The sequence below is a fragment of the Schistocerca serialis genome, chromosome 9, assembly GCF_023864345.2.
Source record: "Schistocerca serialis cubense isolate TAMUIC-IGC-003099 chromosome 9, iqSchSeri2.2, whole genome shotgun sequence".
In the NCBI taxonomy this organism is placed as follows: domain Eukaryota; kingdom Metazoa; phylum Arthropoda; class Insecta; order Orthoptera; family Acrididae; genus Schistocerca; species Schistocerca serialis.
The window spans coordinates 395,470,942-395,497,218 of record NC_064646.1 but is presented as its reverse complement, the minus strand read 5'-3'; the positions used below and the strand labels follow the sequence as shown (position 1 = coordinate 395,497,218).

At 44.4% G+C, this 26,277-nt stretch overlaps 1 long non-coding RNA gene and 2 other non-coding genes across 3 annotated transcripts in view; 2 read left to right on the top strand and 1 right to left on the bottom strand.

Moving 5' to 3' along the window:
• Positions 1-23,248, top strand: part of LOC126418992 (uncharacterized) — a 42,165-nt gene extending 18,917 nt beyond the window's left edge. Inside the window, exon 3 of the long non-coding RNA XR_007575924.1 lies at positions 23,132-23,248. This is a non-coding gene — a long non-coding RNA (uncharacterized LOC126418992). The remainder of the gene's footprint in view (positions 1-23,131) is intronic.
• Positions 17,751-17,823, bottom strand: Trnak-cuu (transfer RNA lysine (anticodon CUU)). Its single transcript has one exon. It is a non-coding gene; the product is annotated as a tRNA-Lys (tRNA).
• A 1,113-nt stretch (positions 23,249-24,361) lies between the features above and the next one.
• Trnai-aau (transfer RNA isoleucine (anticodon AAU)) lies at positions 24,362-24,435 on the top strand. Its single transcript has one exon. It is a non-coding gene; the product is annotated as a tRNA-Ile (tRNA).
• The last annotated feature ends 1,842 nt before the right edge of the window (positions 24,436-26,277 follow it).

The following is a 26,277-nucleotide window of genomic DNA, read 5'->3' as shown; positions in this document are numbered from 1 at the left end:
AACACGATCGAGCAACTGTTCATAATGCACGGCCTGTGGCGGAGTGGTTGCACGACAATAACACCCCTGTAATGGACTGGAATGCACAGAGTCCTGACCTGAATCCTATAGAACACCTTTGGGATGTTTTGGAACGCCGACTTCGTCCCAGGTCTCACCGACCGACATCGATACCTCTCCTCAGTTCAGCACTCCATGAAGAATGGGCTGCCATTCCCCAAAAAACCTTCCGGCACCTGATTGAATGCATGCGTGCGAGAGTGGAAGCTTTCATCAAGGCTAAGGTTGGGCCAACACCATACTGAATTCCAGCAATACCGATGGAGGGCGCCACGAACTTTTAAGTCACTTTCAGTCGTGTGTCCGGATACTTTTGATCACATCGTGTATATCAGCGCGTAATAGGTGTAAAACATAGCGTACGGCTATAGATAAATAAACATTGAATAAAACGCGTTTACTACCAGGAGAGCAATGCATGTTGGCTTCAATGACTACCGTAGTAAAACATTATCAAATGATATTTCACAAAACCCAAAGAAATTCTGATCGTATGTAAAGGCTGTTAGTGGCACCAAAGTTAGTGTCCAGTCCCTAGCGAATGAGACAGTAAGACAAGAACTGAAATTGAGTGTATCAAAGCAAAAGCTGAAATGCCTAACTATGTTTTTCAGTGTTCCTTTACAAAGGTACAAAGGAAAACCCAGGAAAATTGCCCCAATTTAACCCTCGTACCGCTGAAAAGATGAATGAAATAAGTTTTGTGTCAGTGGTGTTGAGCAACAGCTGAAGTTGTTAAAACTGAACAAAGCTCCAGGCCCCGATGGAATCGCAGTCAGATTCCATACCGAACTTGCGGCTGAGTTAGCCCGTCTTCTGTCTATTGTCTATCGCAGATCCCTCGAACAAAAAAACATGCCCAGTACTTGGAAAAAAGTGAAGTCACACTCGCCTAGCAAGAAGGGTAAAAGAAGTTATCCACAAAACTATCGTCCAATATTGTTGACACCGATTTGTTACAGAATCGTGGAATATATTCTGAGCTCGAACATAATGAGGTGTCTTGAACAGAATGACCTACTCAGTGCCAACCAGCATGGATTCCGAAGACACTGATCATTTGAAACCCAATTCGCACGTTTCTCACGATATACTGGAAGCTTTGGTTCAAGGCAACTAGGAAGATGTAGTGTTTCTTGATTTCCGAAAAGAATCTGACTCAGTACCACACGTACACCTATTGTCAAACGTAATATCATATGGGGTATCAAGTGAAATTTGTGACTAGATTGAGGACTTTTTCGTAAGGAGGATGCAGCATGTTATCTTGGATGGAGAGTCATTGTCAGATGTAGAAGTAACTTCAGTGCACCTCAGGGAAGCTTGTTGGAACCCTTGCTCTTCATGTTGTTTGTTAATGACCTTCCAGACGATATTAATAGTAACCTCAGACATTTTACAAATGGTGCACTAATCCATAAAGAAGCGCTGTGTGAAAGAAGTTGCATAAATATTCATTCAGATCTTGACAAAATTTCAAAATTGTGCAAAGATTGGCAACTTGCTTTAAGTATTCAGAAATGTAAAAATGTGCACTTCACAAAACGAAAAAACGCAGGAACCTATGACTATAATATGAACGAGTCAGTGCTGGAATCGTCCAATTCATAAAAATACCTGAGTTTTGTAGGGATGTTGTTGTTGTTGTTGTCTTCAGTCTTGAGACTGGTTTGATGCAGCTCTCCATGCTACTCTATCCTGTGCAAGCTTCTTCATCTCCCAGTACCTACTACAGCCTACATCTTTCTGAATCTGCTTAGTGTATTCATCTCTTGGTCTCCCTCTTCGATTTTTACCTTCCACGCTGCCCTCCAATACTAAATTGGTGATCCCTCGATGTCTCAGAACATGTCCTACCAACCGATCCCTTCTTCTAGTCAAGTTGTGCCACAAGCTCCTCTTCTCCCCAATTCTATTCAATACCTCCTCATTAGTTATGCGATCTACCCATCTAATCTTCAGCATTCTTCTGTAGCACCACATTTCGAAAGCCTCTATTCTCTTCTTGACTAAACTATTTATCGTCCATGTTTCACTTCCATACATAGCTACACTCCATACAAATACTTGCAGAAACGACTTCCTGACATTTAAATCTATACTCGATGTTAACAAATTTTTCTTCTTCAGAAATGCTTTCCTTGCCATTGACAGTCTACATATTTTATCCTCTCTACTTCGACCATCATCAGTTATTTTGCTCCCCGAATAGCAAAACTCCTTTACTACTTTAAGTGTCTCATTTCCTAATCTAATTCTCTCAGTATCACCCGACTTAATTCGACTACATTCCACTATCCTCGTTTTGCTTTTGTTGAAGTTCGTCTTAACCCTCCCTTCAAGACACTGTCCATTTCGTTCAACTGCTCTTCCAAGTCCTTTCCGGTCTCTGACAGAATTACAATGTCATCGGCGAACCTCAACGTTTTTATTTCTTCTCCATGGACTTTAATACCTGCTCGGAACTTTTCTTTTGTTTCCTTTACTGCTTGCTCAATATACAGATTGAATAACATCGGGGATAGGCTACAACCCTGTCTCACTCCCTTCCTAACCACTGCTTCCCTTTCATACCCCTCGACTCTTATAACTGCCATCTGATTTCTGTACAAATTGTAAATAGCCTTTCGCTCCCTGTATTTTACCCCTGCCACCTTCAGAATTTGAAAGAGAGTATTCCAATCAACATTGTCAAAAGCTTTCTCTAAGTCTACAAATGCTAGAAACGTAGGTTTGCCTTTCCTTAATCTTTCTTCTAAGATAAGTCATAGGGTCAGTATTGCCTAACGTGTTCCGACATTTCTACGGAATCCAAACTGATCTTCCCCGAGGTCGGCTTCTACTAGTCTTTCCATTCGTCTGTAAAGAATTCGCGTTAGTATTTTGCAGCCGTGACTTATTAACCTGATAGTTCGATAATTTTCACATCTGTCAACACCTGCTTTCTTTGGGATTGGAATTATTATATTCTTCTTGAAGTCTGAGGGTATTTCGCCTGTCTCGTACATCTTGCTCACCAGATGGTAGAGTTTTGTCAGGACTGGCTCTCCCAAGGCCATCAGTAGTTCTAATGGAATGTAATCTACTCCCGGGGCCTTGTTTCGACTCAGGTCTTTCAGTGCTCTGTCAAACTCTTCACGCAGTATCGTATCTCCCATTTCCTCTTCATCTACATCTTCTTCCATTTCCATAATATTGTCCTCAAATACATCGCCCTTGTATAGACCCTCTATATACTCCTTCCACCTTTCTGCTTTCCCTTCTTTGCTTAGAACTGGGTTTCCATCTGAGCTCTTGATATTCATACAAGTGGTTCTCTTTTCTCCAAAGGTCTCTGTAATTTTCCTGTAGGCAGTATCTATCTTCCCTCTAGTGAGATAATCCTCTACATCCTTACATTTGTCCTATAGCCATCCCTGCTTTGCCATTTTGCACTTCCTGTCGATCTCATTTTTGAGACATTTGTATTCCTTCATGCCTGCTTCATTTACTGCATTTTTATATTTCCTTCTTTCATCAATTAAATTCAATGTTTTTTCTGTTACCCAAGGGTTTCTACTAGCCCTCTTCTTTTTACCGACTTGATACTCTGCTGCCTTCACTACTTCATCCCTCAAAGCTACCCATTCTTCTTCTACTGTATTTCTTTCCCCCATTCCTGTCAATTGTTCCATTATGCTCACCCTGAAACCCTGTACAACCTCTGGTTCTTTTAGTTTATCCAGGTCCCATCTCCTAAAATTCCCACCTTTTTGCAGTTTCTTCAGTTTCAACTACAGTTCATAACCAATAGATTGTGGTCAGAGTCCACATCTGCCCCTGGAAATGTTTACAACCTAAAACCTGGTTCCTAAATCTCTGTCTTACCATTATATAATCTATCTGATACCTTTTAGTATCTCCAGGGTTCTTCCATGTATACAACCTTCTTTCATGATTCTTGAACCAAGTGTTAGCTATGATTATGTTATTCTCTGCGCATCAGTTCTACCAGGCGGCCTCCTCTTTCATTTCTTAGCCCCAATCCATATTCACCTACTACGTTTCCTTCTCTTCCTTTTCCTACTCTCGAATTCCAGTCACTCATGACTACTAAATTTTCGTGTCCCTTCACTACCTGAATAATTTCTTTTAGCTCATCATACATTTCATCAATTTCTTCGTCATCTGCAGAGGTAGTTGGCATATAAATTTGTACTACTGTAGTAGGCGAGGGCTTCGTGTCTATCTTGGCTACAATAGTGCGTTCACTATGCTGCTTATGGTAGCTTACCCGTACTCCTATTTTTTTATTCATTATTAAACCTACTCCTGCATTACCCCTATTTGATTTTGTACTTATAACCGTGTATTCACCGGACCAAAAGTCTTGTTCCTCTTGCCACCGAACTTCACTAATTCCCACCATATCTAATTTTAACCTATCCATTTCCCTTTTTAAATTTTCTAACCTACCTGCCCGATTAAGGGATCTGACATTCCACGCTCCGATGCGTAGAACGCCAGTTTTCTTTCTCCTGATAACGACGTCCTCTTGAGTAGTCCCCGCCCGGAGATCCGAATGGGGGACTATTTTACCTCCGGAATATTTTACCCAAGAGGACGCCATCATCATTTAATCATACAGTAAAGCTGCATGTCCTCGGGAAAAATTACGGCTGTAGTTTCCCCTTGCTTTCAGCCGTTCGCAGTGCCAGAACAGCAAGACCATTTTTGTTAGTGTTACAAGGCCAGATCAGTCAATCATCCACCCTGTCCCCTGCAACTACTGAAAAGGCTGTTGCCCCTCTTCAGGAACCACACGTTTGTCTGGCCTCTCAACAGATAGATACCCCTCCGTTGTAGTTGCACCTACGGTACGGCTATCTGTATAGTTGAGGCACGCAAGCCTCCCCACCAACGGAAAGGTCCATGGTTCATGGGGGAAGGTTTGTAGGGATATGAAATGAAATGATCACGTAGGTAAAGCGTATAGACTTTGGTTTGCCAGCCAGAGTGGCCGAGCGGTTCTAGGCGCTACAGTCTGGAACCGTGCGACCGCTACGGTCGCAGGTTCGAATCCTGCCTCGGGCATGGATGTGTGTGATGTCCTTAGGTTAGTTAGGTTTAAGTAGTTCTAAGTTCTAGGGGACTGATGACCTCAGAAGTCAAGTCCCATAGTGCTCAGAGCCATTTGAGCCAATTAGACTTTGGTTTGTTGGTATAACACTGAGGAAGTGCAGTCTGTCTACAAAGGAGATTGCTTATAAATCACCCGTGCGACCGGTTCTAGAATATTGCTGAAGTGTGTGGGTCGCATATCAAATAGGACAAACAGAGGATATAGGACGTATTCAGAGAAGGGCAATACGAATTGTCAGATGTTTGTTTGATACATGAGAGATTGTTACAAAGATAATGAAGAAACTGAACTGGCAGACTCTTGAAGATAGACATAAACTATCCCGAGAAAGTCTACTAACAAAGCTGCAAGAACCCGCTTTAAATGATGACTCTCGGAATATAGCACAATCCCCTATGTATAGCTCACATAGGGATCGTGAGGATTAGATCAGAATAATTACTTCAAGCACACGGCCATTCAGCCACTCACTCTTTCCGCGCTCCATACGTGAACGGAACTGACAGAAACCCTGATAACTGGTACAATGGAAAGTACCCGCGGCTATGCACTTCACGTTCGTTTGCAGAGTACGGATGTAGATGAAGATGCTGCCAACGTAACCTCTACATATTTGGTCGTTATATATGTGTAGTGACCCCAGCTCGCTGATCGCTCCACACCAACCAAACGTCGCGAACGACCAACGTCAGAAAACTGCGCTCTCCAGTGGCCACCTACCGTGGCGCGAGCATCGGAGTGTCTGCGGTTGTCGGAAGCGTACTACATGTAGTAACAGTGCTAATAACGTTGTAGATCAGTTTGTATTGTAGACTATCGAGGAAATAAAGTATCAGTGCTGTAGAGTGAAGTGTGCAGTTAATAAATGCCTGCAAAGTGGTGACCCCGACGATAGTATCATGGAGCAGTTGAAGAACAGAGACAAGAAGAGATGAAGCACTTATAGCAACAATTATGCCGCCAGGAACAACTTATACAACAACAGCAGCAGCTACTGTGCGATCAGCAGCGCAAACACGTGGAAGAGATGGCCGCCCTACAACAGCGACACGAGGAGCAGCTTCGAACGCAGCTGGATGAAAGGTGACCGCCTACCGCGGAACAACAAGAGCGGGCCAGGCGCGCTGGATTCGCGCCCAGAAAGGGTCGAGGACGGGTCCGCTAATCCCCTTGCCCTGCAGACAAAAGAGTTGAGGGACGCTACCTGGAGGTTTCCGAGCTGGAGTTTTCAGCCGTCAGAGAGAGAGAGAGAGAGAGAGAGAATTAAATTTCTACCACACACCACTTCAAACTGCAGTAAATACAAGAGATTACATTCTTTTGCTTCACTTGCAGTACCATTCAGCAGTCATTATCAATATCATTTTCATTATAACAACTACACTTCTTGAATTCTCAGAAATATCAAGTGACTCTATACTTGGCGATTAGTAATGTCAATGTTAACTTTTAATTTATAAAAACTAGCGAGGAATTGGGGTGGTGACTCTTGAATGAGAAGTATAATTGTAAAGGGTTGACTCTGAAAAGGGTTCGCTTTTGTTTTGGTGTATTGTAAAACACATATACTGCATTTTAAAAATAATCTCATTTCCTTCACATTTTATCCAGGCTTTGGACTGGCTAAAGAGCAAAAGTCATTTACGCGTGTTTAAAATCAGCTTATAAGCGTCGTCAATATTTTTTTAAATTTTTATTATTTTTTATATAAGTTGCTACTTAACACTATTGTATCTATATACATCTTCCGATAAATTCAGTCAAGTTTCTGTAGGTAGGATATGGCTTTCAAGCAATCCTTGATCTCACCATCGTATTTTTTTACTATTTTTCCCAACCTTTCATCACGTTTCATGTAGACTGTTTTTTCCGTTTACCTTCCATACTCAGTTCTGCCCACATTACGGCGCACGCTGAATTTTCTACTTCTTTTTTCAAACCCCTAATAACGTCATTAATTTTCGGATTTGGTTTAGCAATCATGTTATTAATTTTGTGGTGCCAACCTTCTACAGCGTTGGTTGTTCGGTGGCACCGTTTGTAAGCGACGACAAACTAGGAGAGAGGATAATAGTTTTTAGCGGAAGGGCAGGAAGAGAGGCTCTAAGGAGTAAACAAGACTTTTTTATGGATGGTACGTTGAAGTGCTGCAGCAAACAATTTTCGCAAATATACACCATTCACGCCGACTTCGGCAGTACAAATATTGAGACAAACATCTATCCAGTTGCCTTTGCAGTACTGCCAAAGCCCGCATCTCGTGGTCGTGCGGTAGCGTTCTCGCTTCCCACGCCCGGGTTCCCGGGTTCGATTCCCGGCGGGGTCAGGGATTTTCTCTGCCTCGTGATGGCTGGGTGTTGCGTGATGTCCTTAGGTTAGTTAGGTTTAAGTAGTTCTAAGTTCTAGGGGACTGATGACCATAGATGTTAAGTCCCATAGTGCTCAGAGCCATTTGAACCATTTTTGAGTACTGCCAAACAAAAGAAAAGAGACGTACGTCCGTCTTTTCCGAAATTTGATGGAAAAAATTCCAGAATGGAAACCTGCAAACGTGACTGTAGACTTCGAATCAGCTGCGATTTCAGCAATTAAAGTTGTATTTCCGACAGCTGAAGTGAATGGATGTTATTTCCATACGAAAAAGTGTCTCTGGAGAAAAGTTCAAGAGCTAGGACTTACTCGTGAATACAAAGAAAACGAAGAAGTGAGACATGTTCGCATGTGTGCTGCGCTGGCGTTTCTACGGCCTGAAGATGTATGTGATGGCTGGCTGGAGATACATTCACATGCACCGGATATCCCCAAACTATCTGAATTTTTTGACTACTTAGTAGATAGATGGTTGGAAAATAAAGTAACCCCTATCAACCTTTGGAGTAGTAAATCTGCCTTTCGGTCAATTTCTTCTCTTGTCTGTGGATATCTCTCATTTCCCTGTGGTTTTCCCGCTGATAGTACAAAGCTCTCTTCGTTGTTTGCTGGTCTGGCATTTCTGTGATAAAATCATAGCCTCGATTATGCAGGCAACCCAGCTCGTCTGAATATATGTTTGAAACAGACATCTCTTGCCCTCTTCTTTGCGTGGTTCAAAATCTTCCCTACTTCCAACCGAGCGACATCCGGAGGTCCACATTGATGCTCGAATGAAAATAGCACTGTCGACTCCTTCGTTTTCAGCATTCCTCGGCAGTGGTTTGCTCTCTGTCTTGAACAGCGCCATGTTACTGTTCCATCTTCTTTAGTTCTCTTCACTATGTAAGAATAAGCTTCGTAGTGGCAACATCGCTTACCGTGATTAGTGGTTGAAAATTCCATATCTGAACTACTGTGTGAAAAATACACGAATCGCGCGATGTGAACTCCTCGACAGCCAGAGCGACACTAAGGCTGTGTTTGTGTATCAGACAGTCGGCGGCTGTGCCTAGTACCGGTGAGGGGGGGGAGGGGCAGGTCTCTGTGTCCGAGGAGCAGGTAGTTTAGGGTGATTAGGACGGCCCGGGCGCGGGTAAGCACGACACAAAGGGAGCAGGTTTGGGCGCGAATCTCATACATTTCTGGTTGGGCGCGAATCTCACTGGGTGCGATTTTCATAGATTCGTCCGGCCTCCCTGGCAGCCCCCCCCCCCCCCTTGACAGTGGTTAACGACAGTTCTGTCTGCACCTCGGGCGGGACCGTCCCGTTACCTGTCTGCAGCCCCAAGGTCGCCGACTCCTTCAACCCGTCGCTAACCCCCGGGACAGCCCCAGCTGCTCAAGTGAACCGCGTGGTTTTCATAGCACCAGCCCTCTGGACGGAGTGTCCGTCATTTTGGTTCACACACATCGAAAGCCATATCGTCACTGCCGGGATAACGCAAGACTCCACAAACTATACACATGTGGTGGCACTACTGGACAGCCGCTCCGCCAGCGAGGTCAGCGATGTTATCACCAACCCGCCGGTTTCTAGGAAGTACGAAATTCTGAAAAGCGAGCTCATACGGCGTCTCTCCCTCTCTAACACGCAGCGCTTAAGATAGTTGTTGCATAGGGAGGAAATCGGCGATAGGAAGCCGTCACAGTTTCTGCGACATCTCCGCACCTTGCCTGTACCGGACGTCGCGGACCCTCTGCTACGATCCATATGGATATCGCGCTTGCCGAAAATGCATCGCACCCTGCTCACAGTGACGCAAGAGGAGAACTTGAGGAGGCTGGCAGAGATCGCGGACACAGTAACCGAGGCCGCGGCTCTGCAAGTTTTCACTACAACACCTACCAAAGACAGGCTGGACGACATCACTTGGCGCCTCGACGAGTTCACGCGGCAGGTCGCAGCTCTCGGCATAGACAAACGGCGAGACGGCACGCCACCACGCGGACGACGCAGCGCGCGCTCCTCGCCCTCGCCGGACCGGAACGAGTGCTTTTACCACCGTCGTTTCGGCGACAGAACACGAAGCCAGCAGCACCAGCCCGGGCAACCATCGCGACGTTCAGTGGTAACAGACAGGACAACTAAGTTGCAATTTTTAGTGGATACCGGCTTGGACGTATGGATCAAATGGTTCAAATAGCTCTAAGCACTATGGGACTTAACGTCTGAGGTCATCAGTCCCCTAGAACTTGGAACCACTTAAACCTAACGAACCTAAGGACAACACACACATCCATGCCCGAGGCAGGATTCGAACCTGCGATCGTAGCGGTCGCGCGGTTCCAGACTGTAGCGCCTAAAACCGCCCGGCCACTTCGCCGGCTCGAACGTATATGTGTTTCCTAAAGGCGTCGGCACACGGACCGTGCTGTCGAACGTTAACGTTGAGCGTGCTGGGTTCAACGTGCTGCTGAACGCTCAGGAACGATGCGACTTGTACATATGTGGGCCCCAACGTGGTATACGCGATCGCAACGCACTCTAGCGGCAGTTGAGGGAGGTTTCTAGTTCGAAAATCACACTGTTTACTCAACGGGCGCGTGTAAAATTCCCACGTTAGCTCTATTAAAACGCACATTTCCTCCATCGTCCACGAAAAGGAAGTACCATGTCCAATCAATGACACAGACTTATAAAAGCTTCATTACAAACAGTGCGGTACAAATTTGGAACACTTCTCCACATAAGACAGACATTATTTCATCATTCCCACATTTTAGTAAAACCCTAAGGTCAGTCTTGCTTAATCGCGGTGGTCGTGCGGTTCTAGCGCTGCAGTCCGGAACCGCGGGACTGCTACGGTCGCAGGTTCGAATCCTGCCTCAGGCATGGATGTGTGTGATGTCCTTAGGTTAGTTAGGTTTAAGTAGTTCTAAGTTCTAGGGGACTGATGACCACAGATGTTAAGTCCCATAGTGCTCAGAGCCATTTGAACCATTTTTTGAACCCTAAAAACGCGAATGTTAGGAAAAACAATTGGAAGTATTGAGACGCGAACCGCTGCCCCAACAAATATTCATTATAGGACAGAGACGCTACTCATTACGCTAAACAAACAACACCTTCCTTATCTTTAATCATATTGTGTTACCCCTTGCTAAAAACGTTAATTTTAGATAATTATTTTACTAATTGAAATTTAATTATAACAAATTGTACCAAGAACAATGCGTTTTGAGTGGATCTTCAGTGTGCAACCGCCTTCAAATAGCCTACTCTCATAATACGCAAGTCACAATAATTCTTTTGCAACGAATACGATGTTTCTCATTATTTTATTGGAACGAATCATACAACTAACAACGGGTTTTCCAGTGATTCTCAATTTCCTGGTGCTCAGGAACGGCATATATACATATAGGCTTGAAATGAATGCCAATATGGCGCCTCACAACTCTGTACTGAAGCGAGACGGTTCGCGTGTGACGTAGTTGGCGTTGTCCCATCTCATTGGTCAACGCTCAGACGCACGCTCAGAATATCTGACATGCCAGATATTGGTCTGCACGTTCAGAAAGACTCCTGAACGTGCTATTCCACGCTATGACGTCAGAAACTCGGCACGCTCAACGTTCGGATGCACGGTCCGTGTGCCGAAGGCTTAAGCGCCTGCTGTGGGAACCGCGACCGTGCGCAAATTACGACTTAGCAGCTGCAAATGGTTCGCTCATTTGTACATATGGACTTGTGACTTTAAATCTGAACATCGGGTTACGGAGGTCAGTCAAATGGCGGTTTATAGTCGCAGACGTGGCCCGCGCTATAATCGGGTTGGATTTCGTGTCCTATTACGACCTCATTCTGGAACGCTTCCCTTTTGGACCTTGTTACGTCGCTGAAGTTGGCATGCCAGCCTACGCAGTGCACAGCGTCGCCGGTACACTTCCTTGCGGCGCCAGCGCCGTTAGCGCAACTGCTAAACGAGTTCCCGACAGTCACGCGACCCGCCGTAGTGCCGTCATCGCCCCGCCACTCGACACTGCATCACATCAGGACCACGCCCGGCCCTCCAGTTTTCTCGCGGCCCAGAAGGCTGGCTCCCCAACAAACTGCGCATCGCAAAAGCAGAATTCGACGCAATGATCCAAGCAGGCACGGCACGACCATCGGAAAGCAACTGGGCGTCTGCTCTGCACCTGGTACCAAAGAAACCAGATGGCTGGTGTCCCTGCGGAGACTATAGAGGACTCAAAGCCCGTACAATTGCCGACCAACATCCTGTGCGCCACATCGAAGATTTCGCTTGCGGATTGTCGGGGTAAAACGTTTTCTCGACTTTAGACCTAGTTAAAGCCTACAACCAAATACCAGTGGCAACAGAGGATGTCCATAAAACTGCAATAACCACGCCCTTTGTACTGTTTGAATTCCCATACATGTCATATGGCCTTCGAATCGCAGCACGGACCTCTCAGCGTCTTATCGATCAAGTTTTGCGTGGATTGGACTTCTGCTTCGCATACAACGACGAAGTGTTGGTGGCATCATCATCCACAAAAGAACATGAAAGACACCTACGCATGGCTTTCCAAAGATCTGATGACTACGGAATCCTCATAAATCCGGCCAAATGCGTTATTGGGGCTAAGGAAGTGACATTCCACGGATTTCGTGTTTCCGCGAACGGTATGTACCCACCAGCTAAGCGTATCACCGCATTCACAACTTACCCAACTCCAAAAACTGTGTGTGAACTGCGTCGTTACCTGGGGATGGTCAACTTCTACCGTCGTTTTTTACCCCGAGCTGCTGAAGCGCAGGCACCACTCCATGCCACCCTTACTGGCCCCAAAGCGTGTGGCTCCACACCTGTCACGTGGACTGATGCATTGCAGACAGCATTTGAAGCCTGCCACACAAGCAGGCCACTCTCCTTGCGCACCCAATCGCCGATGCCCCATTAGTCATTTTCTTAGACGCCTCATCCTGCGCTGTTGGTGCTGTCAAACATTGGGTTTCTTCTCCAAGAAGGTCACGGAGAAACAGCGCTCTTGGCCCCCATTTTACACTGAACTCTTATTAGACTATAAGGCAGTCAACTACTTCAGATACATGGTGGAAGGGCATGCTTTCACTGTATACACAGATCACCGGCCATTGACTTTCGTGTTTCCACAGCCAAGAAATAACTATCTACCAGTGCAAATCTAGCAACTAAATTTAATTTCGGAATTCACAACAGACATCCGGCATGTAAGTGGTTCGAAAAACGTCACTGCTGACGCCTTGTCTAGAGTGGAAAGCATTTACGGACCTGTGAATTTCGCCGAACTACCTGCAGCACAAAATGGCGATGAAGAGTTAAAGGACTTGCTGAAAGGCGGCTTTGCACTTGCGTCACATACCACTGCCAGGTACTGAGCAGCTGTTATAGTTGTCGACTCAGCAGGCCGACAGCTGCCATACGTACCCGCCCCTCTACGACGAAGGGTTTTCGATTCCCTACATGGATTCAGCCACCCAGGAATCCATGCTACGAGGGCACTAGTAACGCAGCGTTTTGTGTGGGCTCGTCTACAGGGGAACTGGCGTACACGAATTAAGACCTGCATTGGGGAGCGTCTGCACCGTTTCTTGAAGGCCACCATAATGTGCCACACGGCAGACTCGTGGATTGACGACCTCCCAGGAGCGCTATTGGGACTGCGCAGTGCACTGAAAGAAGACCTACAGGCATCTCCAGCGGAACTAGTGTATGACGAACTCCTGCGTCTACCAGGAGAGTTTTTCACACAGCAAACTAGACCCCTGCACTCTACTCAAGACTTCCTCAAGGAACTCCGCAGGCAAATTGAGGACGTGCGACGAAGTGAAACAGGCTACCTTCGTGTTCAAAGATTTGGCAACGGCGAAGCACGTTTTCCTCCGATGCGGCCCACTGCGCAGGGCACTGGAACCGCGCTACCAAGGCCCATACGCAGTAACGGGATGGAATGACAGAACCCTCACTCTCCGCATTAAAGGGGTAGACACAGCAGTGTCCATCGACCGGTGCAAGCCAGCCTACCTTAGAAGACGCCGCCGAAATGCAGGCCAGCACCGGTCACAGGGCACCTGTCGAACTACAGCCGACGGCACAGCAACGTCACACAGAGCATCGCTGCCCGCTAGAAAACCAACCAGCCACCGGCCACCCAGGCGCAGCAGTTACTCCGCAACAACAGCCGACCCACCAATGTCCAGCCACAACAGAAACCCGATACGGACGAAAAGTGCGGTTCCGTTTCCACCCGGTGGACATTCACAGTTCAAGTCAGTAACGACATTTTTCTTTTCTCTCATTTTTTTCTCCCCTCTGGGGGTGTGGTGTAGTGACCCCAGCTCGCTGGTCGCTCCACACTAACCAGTCGGCAACGTTGTGAAAGACCAACGCCAGATGTCCGCGCTCTCCAGTGGCCAGTCGGCCTCTACCTACCGCGGCGCGAGCATCGGAGTGTGTGCGGTTGTCGGCAGCGTACTACATGTGGTAACCGTGCTAATACTTCTGTAGATCAATTTGTATTGTAGACGATCGAGGAAATAAAGTATCAGTGCTCTAAAGTGAAGAGTACAGTTAATAAACACATACACACGTATTATGTCGTTTTAATTACGTTAATATGTAGTGAAATGAAGGTGTAGTGTGGGATCTGAAGACCTAAATGGAGAGCTGTCTGAAGGGGAGGGATTGGGGGGGGGGGGGGGGGGGTGCAAGGTTGAGCAGGGCAAGAACAGTGAAGTAGGAAAAGGGGGAGGGAGATAGGGGAGTAGTGAGGAAATGGAGGAGTGTGTGTGTGTGTGTGTGTGTGTGTGTGTGTGTGTGTGTGTGTGTGTGTGTGTGAGAGAGAGAGAGAGAGAGAGAGAGAGAGAGAGAGAGAGAGAGAGAGAATGATCATGTTTTTGTGTGTGATGGTTTCAATGATTTTGTGTAGTGTCTGGTTACCAATATTTATCCACACATTAAGTAGACATAAAAGTCGAGCTTGTACAAATGCTTTAACATTTCTAGGTTTTTCAGGAAAATCCGTCATCTGAAGTTACTTAAGTTAATTATTACAATATTGTAGATCTTTTTCTTTTTTTTTAACTATTTCATCGAAAACCTATAAAAAGGCTTCAAACAATAATTTCCACAAAAGAAGTTCTGTTTTGTTATGTGGTGTGTCATTTGGGTGTAACTCTAGTATCTCTAATAGGATTCTCGCCAGCGTGAGTAGTTGGATCGATTGAACTCGAACGCTGACAATCGGTATTGCCTACTTTCCCACCCTTCCAACTTTGGACACCAGGCAACACTGTGTTTACTGCTCTTAACATATGAATAAATGACTCGAAGATCAATTATACACAAGCATTGGATATGGTGCTGGAAGTGACCATCTTCCATTATTTTTTGATACTTTACTGAAAGTCATTGCCCAAACTGAAGAACAAAAGCAAGCTCAAAAAAGAATAGATACTACAAAATCCAAACCATCACATTCTCCTGCACGAGGTCGATCAAACTACAAATAAAAAATGACATAAATGACTAAAATGACAAAATCGTTGATCTTATAAGAAAAGCGTGCATGACTGTTCACCTCAGATTAATATCACTCCAGTAAAACAGACAGTTCCTGCATATACTTTAAATAGTATTAAACGCAAAATGTATAACCTTTACAAGCAAATATATACTAAACACACTGGTCAGAAATCAACTCAAGGAATTCCGGGCCCAAAAATGAATAAACAAAACGAGTAAATTGGACCAGAGGAACTCAACTCTGTTCTGAAAAACTTTCAAAAATATCACGGGTAACAACACAAGAGAAAGTCGCCCTTTATTACACGAGAGCAATATTATAGCTGATGACAAAGGTAAAGCTGAAATCTTTAGAAACGTTCTGGACAGTATTCATCAACATCCAGAAGAGCAACGTTTCGATTCTATTCATGAAAAGCAAGTCAATGAAAATCAAGTCAATGAAAAGTGGCAAACCGTGAAGATTGTGAATTAAATGAAGATCAAAAACTATTAATGGCTGATACAACACAGCAAGAAATAGTAACGGCCATCATCACTGGCAAAAGTAACACACCAGATATTGACGGCATAACCAAAAACATGTTACGACAAGCACCTGGTGAACTAATAATACCGTTACAACATCTATTTAACGACGCTATAAAATAATAAAGAATACCTCTTCAATGGAAGACAGCAAAGCTTATAATGATCTTACAACCAGGAAAACCGTCAAATGACCGTAAGTCATATCGACCAATAACATTGTTATCAGTTATTGGCAAAGCTTTTGACGCAATACTAAGAGCGAGAATCAAGAAGTTTATAGATAAAAAAAAAAGGACTTATATCCTCGATTCAAGCAGGTTTTCGGCAAGGTCATTCAACCACGGATCCGATGATTCGAATTGCAAGCAACGTTACACAGGCTCTAAATTTTGGAGATTGTGCTCTAGCTTTAATGCTCGACATAGAACGAGCATTTGATAAGTATGGCATCCTGGACTATATTATAAACTAATAAAAAAGGAATTTTCCAATAAATTAGTCGAAGTTGTATCACATTGTCTGGATGATAGGCCTACTATGGTGTATGTAAACGACAGGAAATCGACACCACTTTTCCCAAAAGCGGGAGTACCGCTGGGAGCTATTTTGTCCCCATTATTATATTCTCTTTATACGACGGACAACCAACACCCAGTAAATCGAATGAAGATTTGGCTCTATATGCAGATGGCACTGCGTACTGGTGTCACTCACCAACAGCAGAAGGATTACTTCGGCTTATCTCTCAGGACATTAATACCTTGGAATCCTGGCTAGCAAAATGGCGAGTAAGATCTAACACTGAAAAAGAGTCAGCTTATAGCTTTCCACCACAAAAATTTAACGCGATGCAAACAAGATACAGAACATCTGTGTATCGATAGGGCGGGGGGGGGGGGGGGGGGGGAGGATAAATAACACCAAAAGAGACAGTAAAATACCTTGGCCTAGTATTTAACTCCACGCTGACCTATAGACCAGCAATAACCGAACTGGTAGTGAAGGTAAGAAAACGACTGTCACTACTTAAATTAATAACAGGCAAAGTTAATGGAGCAACTACAAATGCACTTGCATATACACATGGCAGTTTTATACGACCAATACTGGAATATGCGGCACCGCTGTGGTTAACTTCAAAAGCACATACACCTCAAATACTTAGTACCGAACGTAGAATATTACGGATAGCGGTACGAACAAGACCAAGCACCAGTAGAGAGGATCTATATCAAATAGCTAACATTAAACCAATAGAACAAAGATTGATTCAACTAACAGCCAAGTTTGGCGTATCAAGAATTACGGTAGAAAACAAAATAGCACAACTCTTAAGACAGCCGCCAATCTATTTAAATTTTCCAAGGTATAAATACGCATACCCGCCAGGTGCGATAACAAGAGCGATCCAAATAATTTATCCCGGACTACATAACTTAACGGGAATACTTCAATATGAAAAAACACAACATCTACATGATCCATAGGAACATGATGAAGAATGAATAATGAAAAAAGATGCAGAAATATCAACAGAAATGAAATGACCAAAACTCTGCTGAGGTTTTTTGGGAAGCTTTTTCCTCAGCAGAAATTGAACTTATGATTTTAATTATTTACGTCCCAGCCAGAAATAAGATAGTAATTTAAAGTAAGTAAAAACCAATTTTATAAAACAATAAAGAGTGTCATCACAGAGTAAAATAGTAATCCTTGGCTCAAACGAACCCATCAGTTCGAAAACGAGCCCGTCATTCCCAACAGGGCTGAAGTTTACATTAAAACCACTCCAGCGAGAAAGTCACTTCTACATTGAACGATGTTATCCGCTAGTTTACATCGGTAGCGGTCAGCACTCAGTTACAATTTGTCGATGTCATTTGATCTCTATTGATTCAAGTAGTCCACATCAGCCACCTCGCCGAAAGTCTCATTGGGGTGCGCATAGGTCAACGACTGTTACCTGTCGCTCTTGGCAGTCTGCCTCATTGACCCATTCGTGAAACGAAAATGGCATCTGATTTTCTCAGCTGGATTTATTTGGAAACTGTATTTGGAAGTGTAGTCCAGCAGAGCAATTACGGCAGATTTTTCTTCGCGTAGTTAAAATTTTACGCCCAACGTGGGGCTCGAACCCACGACCCTGAGATTAAGAGTCTCATGCTCTACCGACTGAGCTAGCCGGGCTACGATTATTGGCAGACTCATTATAGTAATTAATATTTAAAATACCAGATTAGCTTGCATACAACTGTCGTTCTTCTCGTAGATAAGGGTTATTTCTTCTACGTCTTGTCTTGTCCTATCAAACTCGACGTCAGATTAAATTTCTCTCAGATGACTCAGCATTGGTTCACTATCGCACTCGGCTCCGTCCATCACACGCTCACACCGCTTTCCTTTTCTGACGGCGGACAGTTGAAATTACGTAACTGTCCCTCCTCCTTTTCCGGTAGACCTATTGTACAAGTTTCGGAAAATGATAAATTATTTACAATAAGCAGCAAGGCTCGCAAGACTAACCACACAATTTCATATCTACCGAAGTCATGTAAATGATAGCAATAACCTTTTTGGGTTATTTAAATGTTGTTTTCTGTTAAATCAAAGATAGTATAGCATTTCGGGCATGGAGAGAGTTTCAGTATTTCTTACGGATGTGTAACCCGCCTCAGGCATGAAAACCGGTTACATTACCCCGCCACATATGATGACGGAATCTCGTTAATGCAGAATTAACTGATATCGGAGCAACGCTGTCTGTTATTCGATAATACCGCTACGAAACAGCAATTCCACACACAAAATTTATGTGTGAAAATATTTTATGTTATTAAACAGGGAATTCCTTCAATGGGAATTATAAGATTTAATATCATTTCAGTTCTCAAGGCGTAACACCAGGGATGAACTTTGGAGGTGCGGCCGAAAGCAAGCTACCGTTCCTCCATGACAGCGAACCTATTTAGAACGACACTCACGACAGAATATGAATACGTCTACCCACCCGATTACACAATTTCAAACCAAGCAAAAATTGAAAGAGCACTGCTGAAAGCTTAGGTCTCTTATTATGTTGATCTGAAATTCTGAAATCAGCAATCGATTACCCTCTCATACTTATTCTTTTGCTTATGAACCTACTGCATTTACATATCTCTTCACTGCTCTAATAACAAGGAAACATCATCAAATTGAGCTCATATTTTATGAAGAAAAAAACACGCTAGGGAGACGTTATCCCCAGCAATCGATGCTGTGTGAAAATTTGGACCATAATTGTGAAGAACACAGTTACCACCTAAGAGTTCAGTTTTTAAACATGCGCACCTACCGGTTGTCACTTGCTCCGCGCCACAGTCAGCCCTTAATGCTCTATATTGGTGTAAAAGGTTGTGAACTGCTGCTTCGAGTTGGTAACATGTTTTGTTCATTGACCCAAAGTGTGCGGTTTGTAACTTGTGGCTGTGCCACAGATCTCTCTGCTTTAAACATTTTTGTGTTGCGATGCACGAGTACAGTATAAATGAATGAAACAAATCAGTGTGTCATTACAGAAGTAGCGTAGCGCTATTTGATTATTAACATCGGTGTTGTGCGTTTCTTCTTTGGACTGTAAAAGTCACACCGTTAAACGAACGTACATTTTCAGGAGTAGCGCCGTTCTTCAAAGTGACTGGCTTGACTAAACAGTAAATCGAAAATTAGTAAATCCTTCAGTTGCTTAGGTTTATTCATTTTGATTTTGAGACGTGTATTGCGAGAATGTTGTTAAAATACGACTAATACTGTACGTCTCTGTGTGGGAAGTACACATCTTACGACGTGGTCCTCCACCCCCTCCCCTCCTCTCGCATTCGACATTCCGGGAATAGGAGGGTTCTGGCAGTCACTCACGCTGTACAGTGCTGCGGGCTCAGGCATTAGGGCTGATTGGTTATTTTTCCTTGTAAGACGTAATTCAATCTATTTTCTGACACATCGTACAGACCTTCCCAAAATACGCCTTTGTATTTTCGTTCAAGATTAGAGACGTAACTTCCCGGCAGATTAAAATTGTGTGCCGGACCGTGATGCGAACCTGGGATATTTGCCTTGACGTACAAGTGTGAGGGTGGGTCCTCAGTCGTATTTGGGTAGCTCAGTCGGTAAAGCACCTGCCCGCGAAAAGGTCCCGGGTTCGAGTCCTGGTCGCACGCACAGTTTTAATCTGTCAGGAAGTTTCATATCAGGGCACACTCCGCTGCAGAGTGAATAATTCGTTCACCCTTAGAAATATTAGTACTGATGTTTACTGAAGATTCTATTAGTTGCAGTATATTTCCTCTTCCAGTCCTCTTCAAACCGCCACTTTCATGTCGCTAACGTCTGTCTACTGCAGAATATTTGAAACTTCAAGATTACATCTTTCTCTCATGGAACCAACATGATTACAGGGCCACTACTGCGAAACATAGCTCGTATTATTCACACACGACATGCAAATAAGAGATGCATCTGAACAGCTACATTCTGTCTTGTTAGATGTCTGAAAAACGTACTGTATTGTCGACTGATAACAAGATACACTCATACGTAATATCATTGGTGGTATACGATCGGCTCGAAGACTGTTTAGCTATTTTACACTGCAGCGCGAATGTGCAACAAAAAGTAAATTTGGACGCGTCCCAAGGAAGGGAAATAGGTCCACTAATCTTCTCATTATATACAAACGATTTATCGGGCCCAGCACCACTGTCGAAGTGTTCACTGACGATGCTGATGTTTATGGGAAAATATCGTCGTAAGGAAATGCTGGATGACTTTGGCGTAATTTACATTTGGTCTACTGAAAGACATCTCTTAAGTGTGGATAACTGAAAGATAATGTCTACAACACACAGGAATAACCCGAATAATATCCGATTACACGATCAGACTCGAACGTCTGGTGTACGTCACATCGTTTACATATTTATGGGTTACATAAAAAAAAGATGAAATGCAACGATCACGTAAAGTCAGTATTATGGATGGTAAATGGTAGATTTAGGTTTATTGGAAGGGTTCTCGGAAGGTGCAGAACTTCAAAAACAGGTTTTCCTATTGCCGAACACCTTTGAGGGCATGTTTATTGTTCTGACAAGAGATTTCTTTTCGTTTTCAATCCATGCCTGTTTTCGTGCATTTTTTCGCCAAGTGGTCAAGAATCCTAACATAACTTTCCTAGTTATTGCAAGCTAATATCCTACAAGAATGCAATTTGTATTCCAGAAAATACCTCTACAGCAGATGAAATGGACTTCGCATTTTTGGTTTGAGACTACTGACTTCTGACCATCGCTTTGACTGCTGTTTTATTTCTGGAGTGAGATAGACGAGCACTGCCTTATTCACAGCAAATGACCAGTACACAAAATGAAACGTATTGCATTTACAACGATCGAAACCTTGGTTCGAAATACGATTTTGCATCTGTTACAGAAGCTTCTCAAGAGACGTCAACTATGAAAAGACTTGCATAAGGCAGTAAGCCGCATGAATTTATATACGAAATTAAGAACTTAGTCTATCCTTGAAAATTAAAAGGAGTAGGAGTAGTAGTAGTAGTAGTAGTAGTAGAAGTAGTAGCAGAAGACATACGCTGTTAAGTAACTGCCATGACTGCTGTAGATATTCAGATACTTGTGAACACGTCCTGCATCGTCCTCCAATCACCAGATTATAGGATCGTCACTGATAACAAGTGCACAATGTAAACAGTGGTCCTGAATTAAAGGCCTTGGAACGTCCTCCTGTATTAAACAGGAACAAATATGAGTTACTATCGTTTTTGAAGTAGTTAATATTATTTATTTATTTATTTATTTATCGCATGAGGAGATGAAAAGTACTAGACAACTACACTCCTGGAAATGGAAAAAAGAACACATTGACACCGGTGTGTCAGACCCACCATACTTGCTCCGGACACTGCGAGAGGGCTGTACAAGCAATGATCACACGCACGGCACAGCGGACACACCAGGAACCGCGGTGTTGGCCGTCGAATGGCGCTAGCTGCGCAGCATTTGTGCACCGCCGCCGTCAGTGTCAGCCAGTTTGCCGTGGCATACGGAGCTCCATCGCAGTCTTTAACACTGGTAGCATGCCGCGACAACGTGGACGTGAACCGTATGTGCAGTTGACGGACTTTGAGCGAGGGCGTATAGTGGGCATGCGGGAGGCCGGGTGGACGTACCGCCGAATTGCTCAACACGTGGGGCGTGAGGTCTCCACAGTACATCGATGTTGTCGCCAGTGGTCGGCGGAAGGTGCACGTGCCCGTCGACCTGGGACCGGACCGCAGCGACGCACGGATGCACGCCAAGACCGTAGGATCCTACGCAGTGCCGTAGGGGACCGCACCGCCACTTCCCAGCAAATTAGGGACACTGTTGCTTCTGGGGTATCGGCGAGGACCATTCGCAACCGTCTCCATGAAGCTGGGCTACGGTCCCGCACACCGTTAGGCCGTCTTCCGCTCACGCCCCAACATCGTACAGCCCGCCTCCAGTGGTGTCGCGACAGGCGTGAATGGAGGGACGAAAGGAGACGTGTCGTCTTCAGCGATGAGAGTCGCTTCTGCCTTGGTGCCAATGATGGTCGTATGCGTGTTTGGCGCCGTGCAGGTGAGCGCCACAATCAGGACTGCATACGACCGAGGCACACAGGGCCAAAACCCGGCAGCATGGTGTGGGGAGTAATCTCCTACACTGGCCGTACACCACTGGTGATCGTCGAGGGGACACTGAATAGTGCACGGTACATCCAAACCGTCATCGAACCCATCGTGCTACCATTCCTAGACCGGCAAGGGAACTTGCTGTTCCAACAGGACAATGCACGTCCGCATGTATCCCGTGCCACCCAACGTGCTCTAGAAGGTGTAAGACAACTACCCTGGCCAGCAAGATCTCCGGATCTGTCCCCCATTGAGCATGTTTGGGACTGGATGAAGCGTCGTCTCACGTGGTCTGCACGTCCAGCACGAACGCTGGTCCAACTGAGGCGCCAGGTGGAAATGGCATGGCAAGCCGTTCCACAGGACTACATCCAGCATCTCTACGATAGTCTCCATGGGAGAATAGCAGCCTGCATTGCTGCGAAAGGTGGATATGCACTGTACTAGTGCCGACATTGTGCATGCTCTGTTGCCTGTGTCTATGTGCCTGTGGTTCTGTCAGTGTGATCATGTGATGTATCTGACCCCAGGAATGTGTCAATAAAGTTTCCCCTTCCTGGGACAATGAATTCACGGTGTTCTTATTTCAATTTCCAGGAGTGTATTTACAACAAATACGCACATTTCTACACAGATACACACTATCCCTAGTTCGTAATGGGTTCACAGTTCAAGGCCCAGGTTTGAAATCCAGTCGGACAAATTGTGAAGGCTTCCATTGACCCTTTGAATGCTGTGAGGAAACATTCAAATATTATATGATGTAATGTTTGCTGATTTTTGTTGCAGTCACGTTGAGGAGAAAACTTCCATCCCCATTGGTGCAGCAAAACTCCGCAACTGCCACTTTCAGTTATGATACGATGCAGTATGCATCAGTGTCTTGGGGGAGATGGAAAGCAGCACGTCGTTCCCAGAGAGTTTTACTTAGTTAATGACGCATCAAAGAAGTATGCTCCTGCCTGTAATTGTTCCAGTCATCATGCATGTTGAAATAACTCTTCTCCAAACTGATTACTGTGCTCCGTGATGGTGTCCCAGACTTCAGCCGCTGGAGTTCCGATAATGATTATTCTGAATGAATTGGTAATTCAATTTAATTTATTTTTATTCTTTTTTATTATTCTTGTCCACACGTTCTGCAACGACTAAAAAATAGTTCAATGGCTCTGACCACTATGCGACTTAACTTCTGAGGTCATCAGTCGTCTAGAACTTAGAAGATTAAACCTAACTAACCTAAGGACATCACACACATCCATGCCCGAGGCAGGATTCGAACTGCGACCGGAGCGGTCGCTCGGCTCCAGACTGTAGCGCCGAGAACCGCACGGCCACTCCGGCCGGCTCTGCAACGACTCCTCTACTGAATGGTCGGGGAATATTACCAAGAACCGGTAGTGTGTTTGTGGGACGAATACACTCCGTGATGAGGCGAAAGGCCTTATTGAGCAGAGTGCCAATTATTTTAGTGTGCGAACTATTTAGGAAGGTGGAGCGTCAGTACTCTGCGATTGAGGACGAAAGAGCTACGGCTGAACATTTGAGAACTGTTGTTCATGTTTATTTCTGGAGCATATTGTTCAGAGTTTTGATTTCAGCTGCCACGTTCCGGAAATGGATTTTGCATGTATTTTGGAGTGCTGCAGTATTGGAGAGTCTGATCTCTACATGTGATGATAGATTCGTAATTTTTTGCTTGTTTATTCCGTGAATGGGAGGTTGACACAACTAGTTTTCGAGTAATCGGTCGGAGAGAACTGTGTCCGTCGTATTCAAAAATTATCTTCAGGTCTGATGTTAGTATTGCAATTAAAGTTGTGTATAGTGTTTTGCTACATTCACATAGAAAGTTCTCATCTGTAGTAAGTCTTGTGGTTTCTGAGACGCTTGGTTAGAATGGATAACTACGCTGTTCAAGCATCGTTGTGTGATAGGAGATAAACATGTTTAAAATGTCATTTCGTCACTAAGAAAGTAGACGCCGCTTAAAAGTCGTAACAGGACTACATACTCGCAGGCCCGTTAGCTCAGTTGGTTAGAGCGTCGTGCTAATAACGCGAAGGTCGTGGGTTCGATCCCCCCACGGGCCAATGTTTTACCCGTCAGTATCAGAATACGTCCACTGTTTTAGATACCAGTGTATGTTGTTTTCGTACAGGAATCGGCGGAAAACGTTTGAATTATTCTTCTTTTTCATTTTGTGTAGATTACATAACGCATTATTTCTAACGATTGACAAATGTATCCTATTGACACTCCATATCGTGAAGTATGAAATAGGAACTTATTTCGTAATATGTACTTCATTCGAAAAAATGGGGTTGTTCTTGCTGTGATATGAATCGCACGCTGGTAATTTGAATGGTACTTGATTACTGACTGACCTGCTGGCACCCTGCCATGTCACTGTACGGTGAGCACTCTGGAGCCCTCGATCTTTTTCGTATGGTGTGCCGTATGTACCAATCTTGGAATGCGCGTATTTTGTCACTCGGGCCATGGCAACATCCACTGCGACGAATAAACGCACTCCTGCTACCCAGAAAACTTAGATACGTACACTTACTCAGTTTCTTGCACAGATTATCAGTCCCGTAATTTGCCGAGTTGTGCGATCTTCAGTTACGACCATCTTCGAAACAACAAACCGTAGTGTTTGTCCAGAAACAGGTAAGCAACAAGTGAAAATAGCTACAGTGTTCCACTCACTCGTTTCAGTGTTTATCTGACTTGACATAATCACCATAACCATCCGCAGAAGCAAAACGAAGGCTTAAAGCAATTCTCTCCACCCTCGCATATCTTGTTCCGAAAGTCTTTTCTTCAAATGTCCAACCTTCCTGTTGCGTGGTTGTGTAATTGAACAGTGTCTCTGTAATTTCCTGTGGTTTATTTCTATACCAGATTAGCGCCAACTGCTTTGCTCGGGCAGACTATATGGCCAACATACATCTTTTTGTTTTTACTTAATCGAATTTTTATGTTGTTCACAAATTGCAACACCTTCCAAGGTTTTCACGCTAATTAAGGCCAAATAAGGACGTTCTTTTGCGAATGTACTTCTGAACAAAATGCGATTCTGGTAGCTGCTGTCGTAAGTTTTAGTTAATCATGCCTTTTGCGATCTTATGGAGACATTTCCATAGCAACTTTCATACCCTAGCAAACATTTCTTTATAGCTAAAGCATAGATACAATTCCCTGTTCCATTCGTAACACTTCTCCATTATTTGCCGTAAGCTAAAGATCTGTTTGTCAGGACCAGATCTTTAGCTTACAGCAAATAATAGAGAAGTGTTAGGAGTGTAACAGGGAATTGTATCTATGCTTTGTAGATCTAGAAAAGGCCGGGTTCCTAGGAGGAAGTCATTGTCTGTTCTACGAGATTATAGAACAGGAGGCAAACTTTTGCAAGCAATTAAAGATCTTTACATAGATAGTCAGGCAGCAGTTAGAGTTGACGGTAAATTGAGTTCATGGTTCAGAGTAGTCTCAGGGGTAAGACAAGGCTGCAACCTGTCGCCACTGTTGTTCATATTATTTATGGATCATATGTTGAAAACAATAGACTAGCTGGGTGAGATTAAGATATGTGAACACAAAATAAGCAGTCTCGCATATGCGGATGACTTAGTTGTGATGGCAGATTCGATTGAAAGTTTGCAAAGTAACATTTCAGAGCTAGATCAGAAATGTAAGGACTATGGTATGAAGATTAGCATCTCCAAAACGAAAGTAATGCCAGTGGGAAAGAGATATGAACGGATTGAGTGCCATATAGGAGGAACAAAGTTAGAACAGGTGGACGGTTTCAAGTACTCGGGCTGCATATTCTCACAGGATGGCAACATAGTGAAAGAACTGGAAGCGAGGTGTAGCAAAGCTAATGCAGTGAGCGCTCAGCTACGATCTACTCTCTTCTGCAAGAAGGA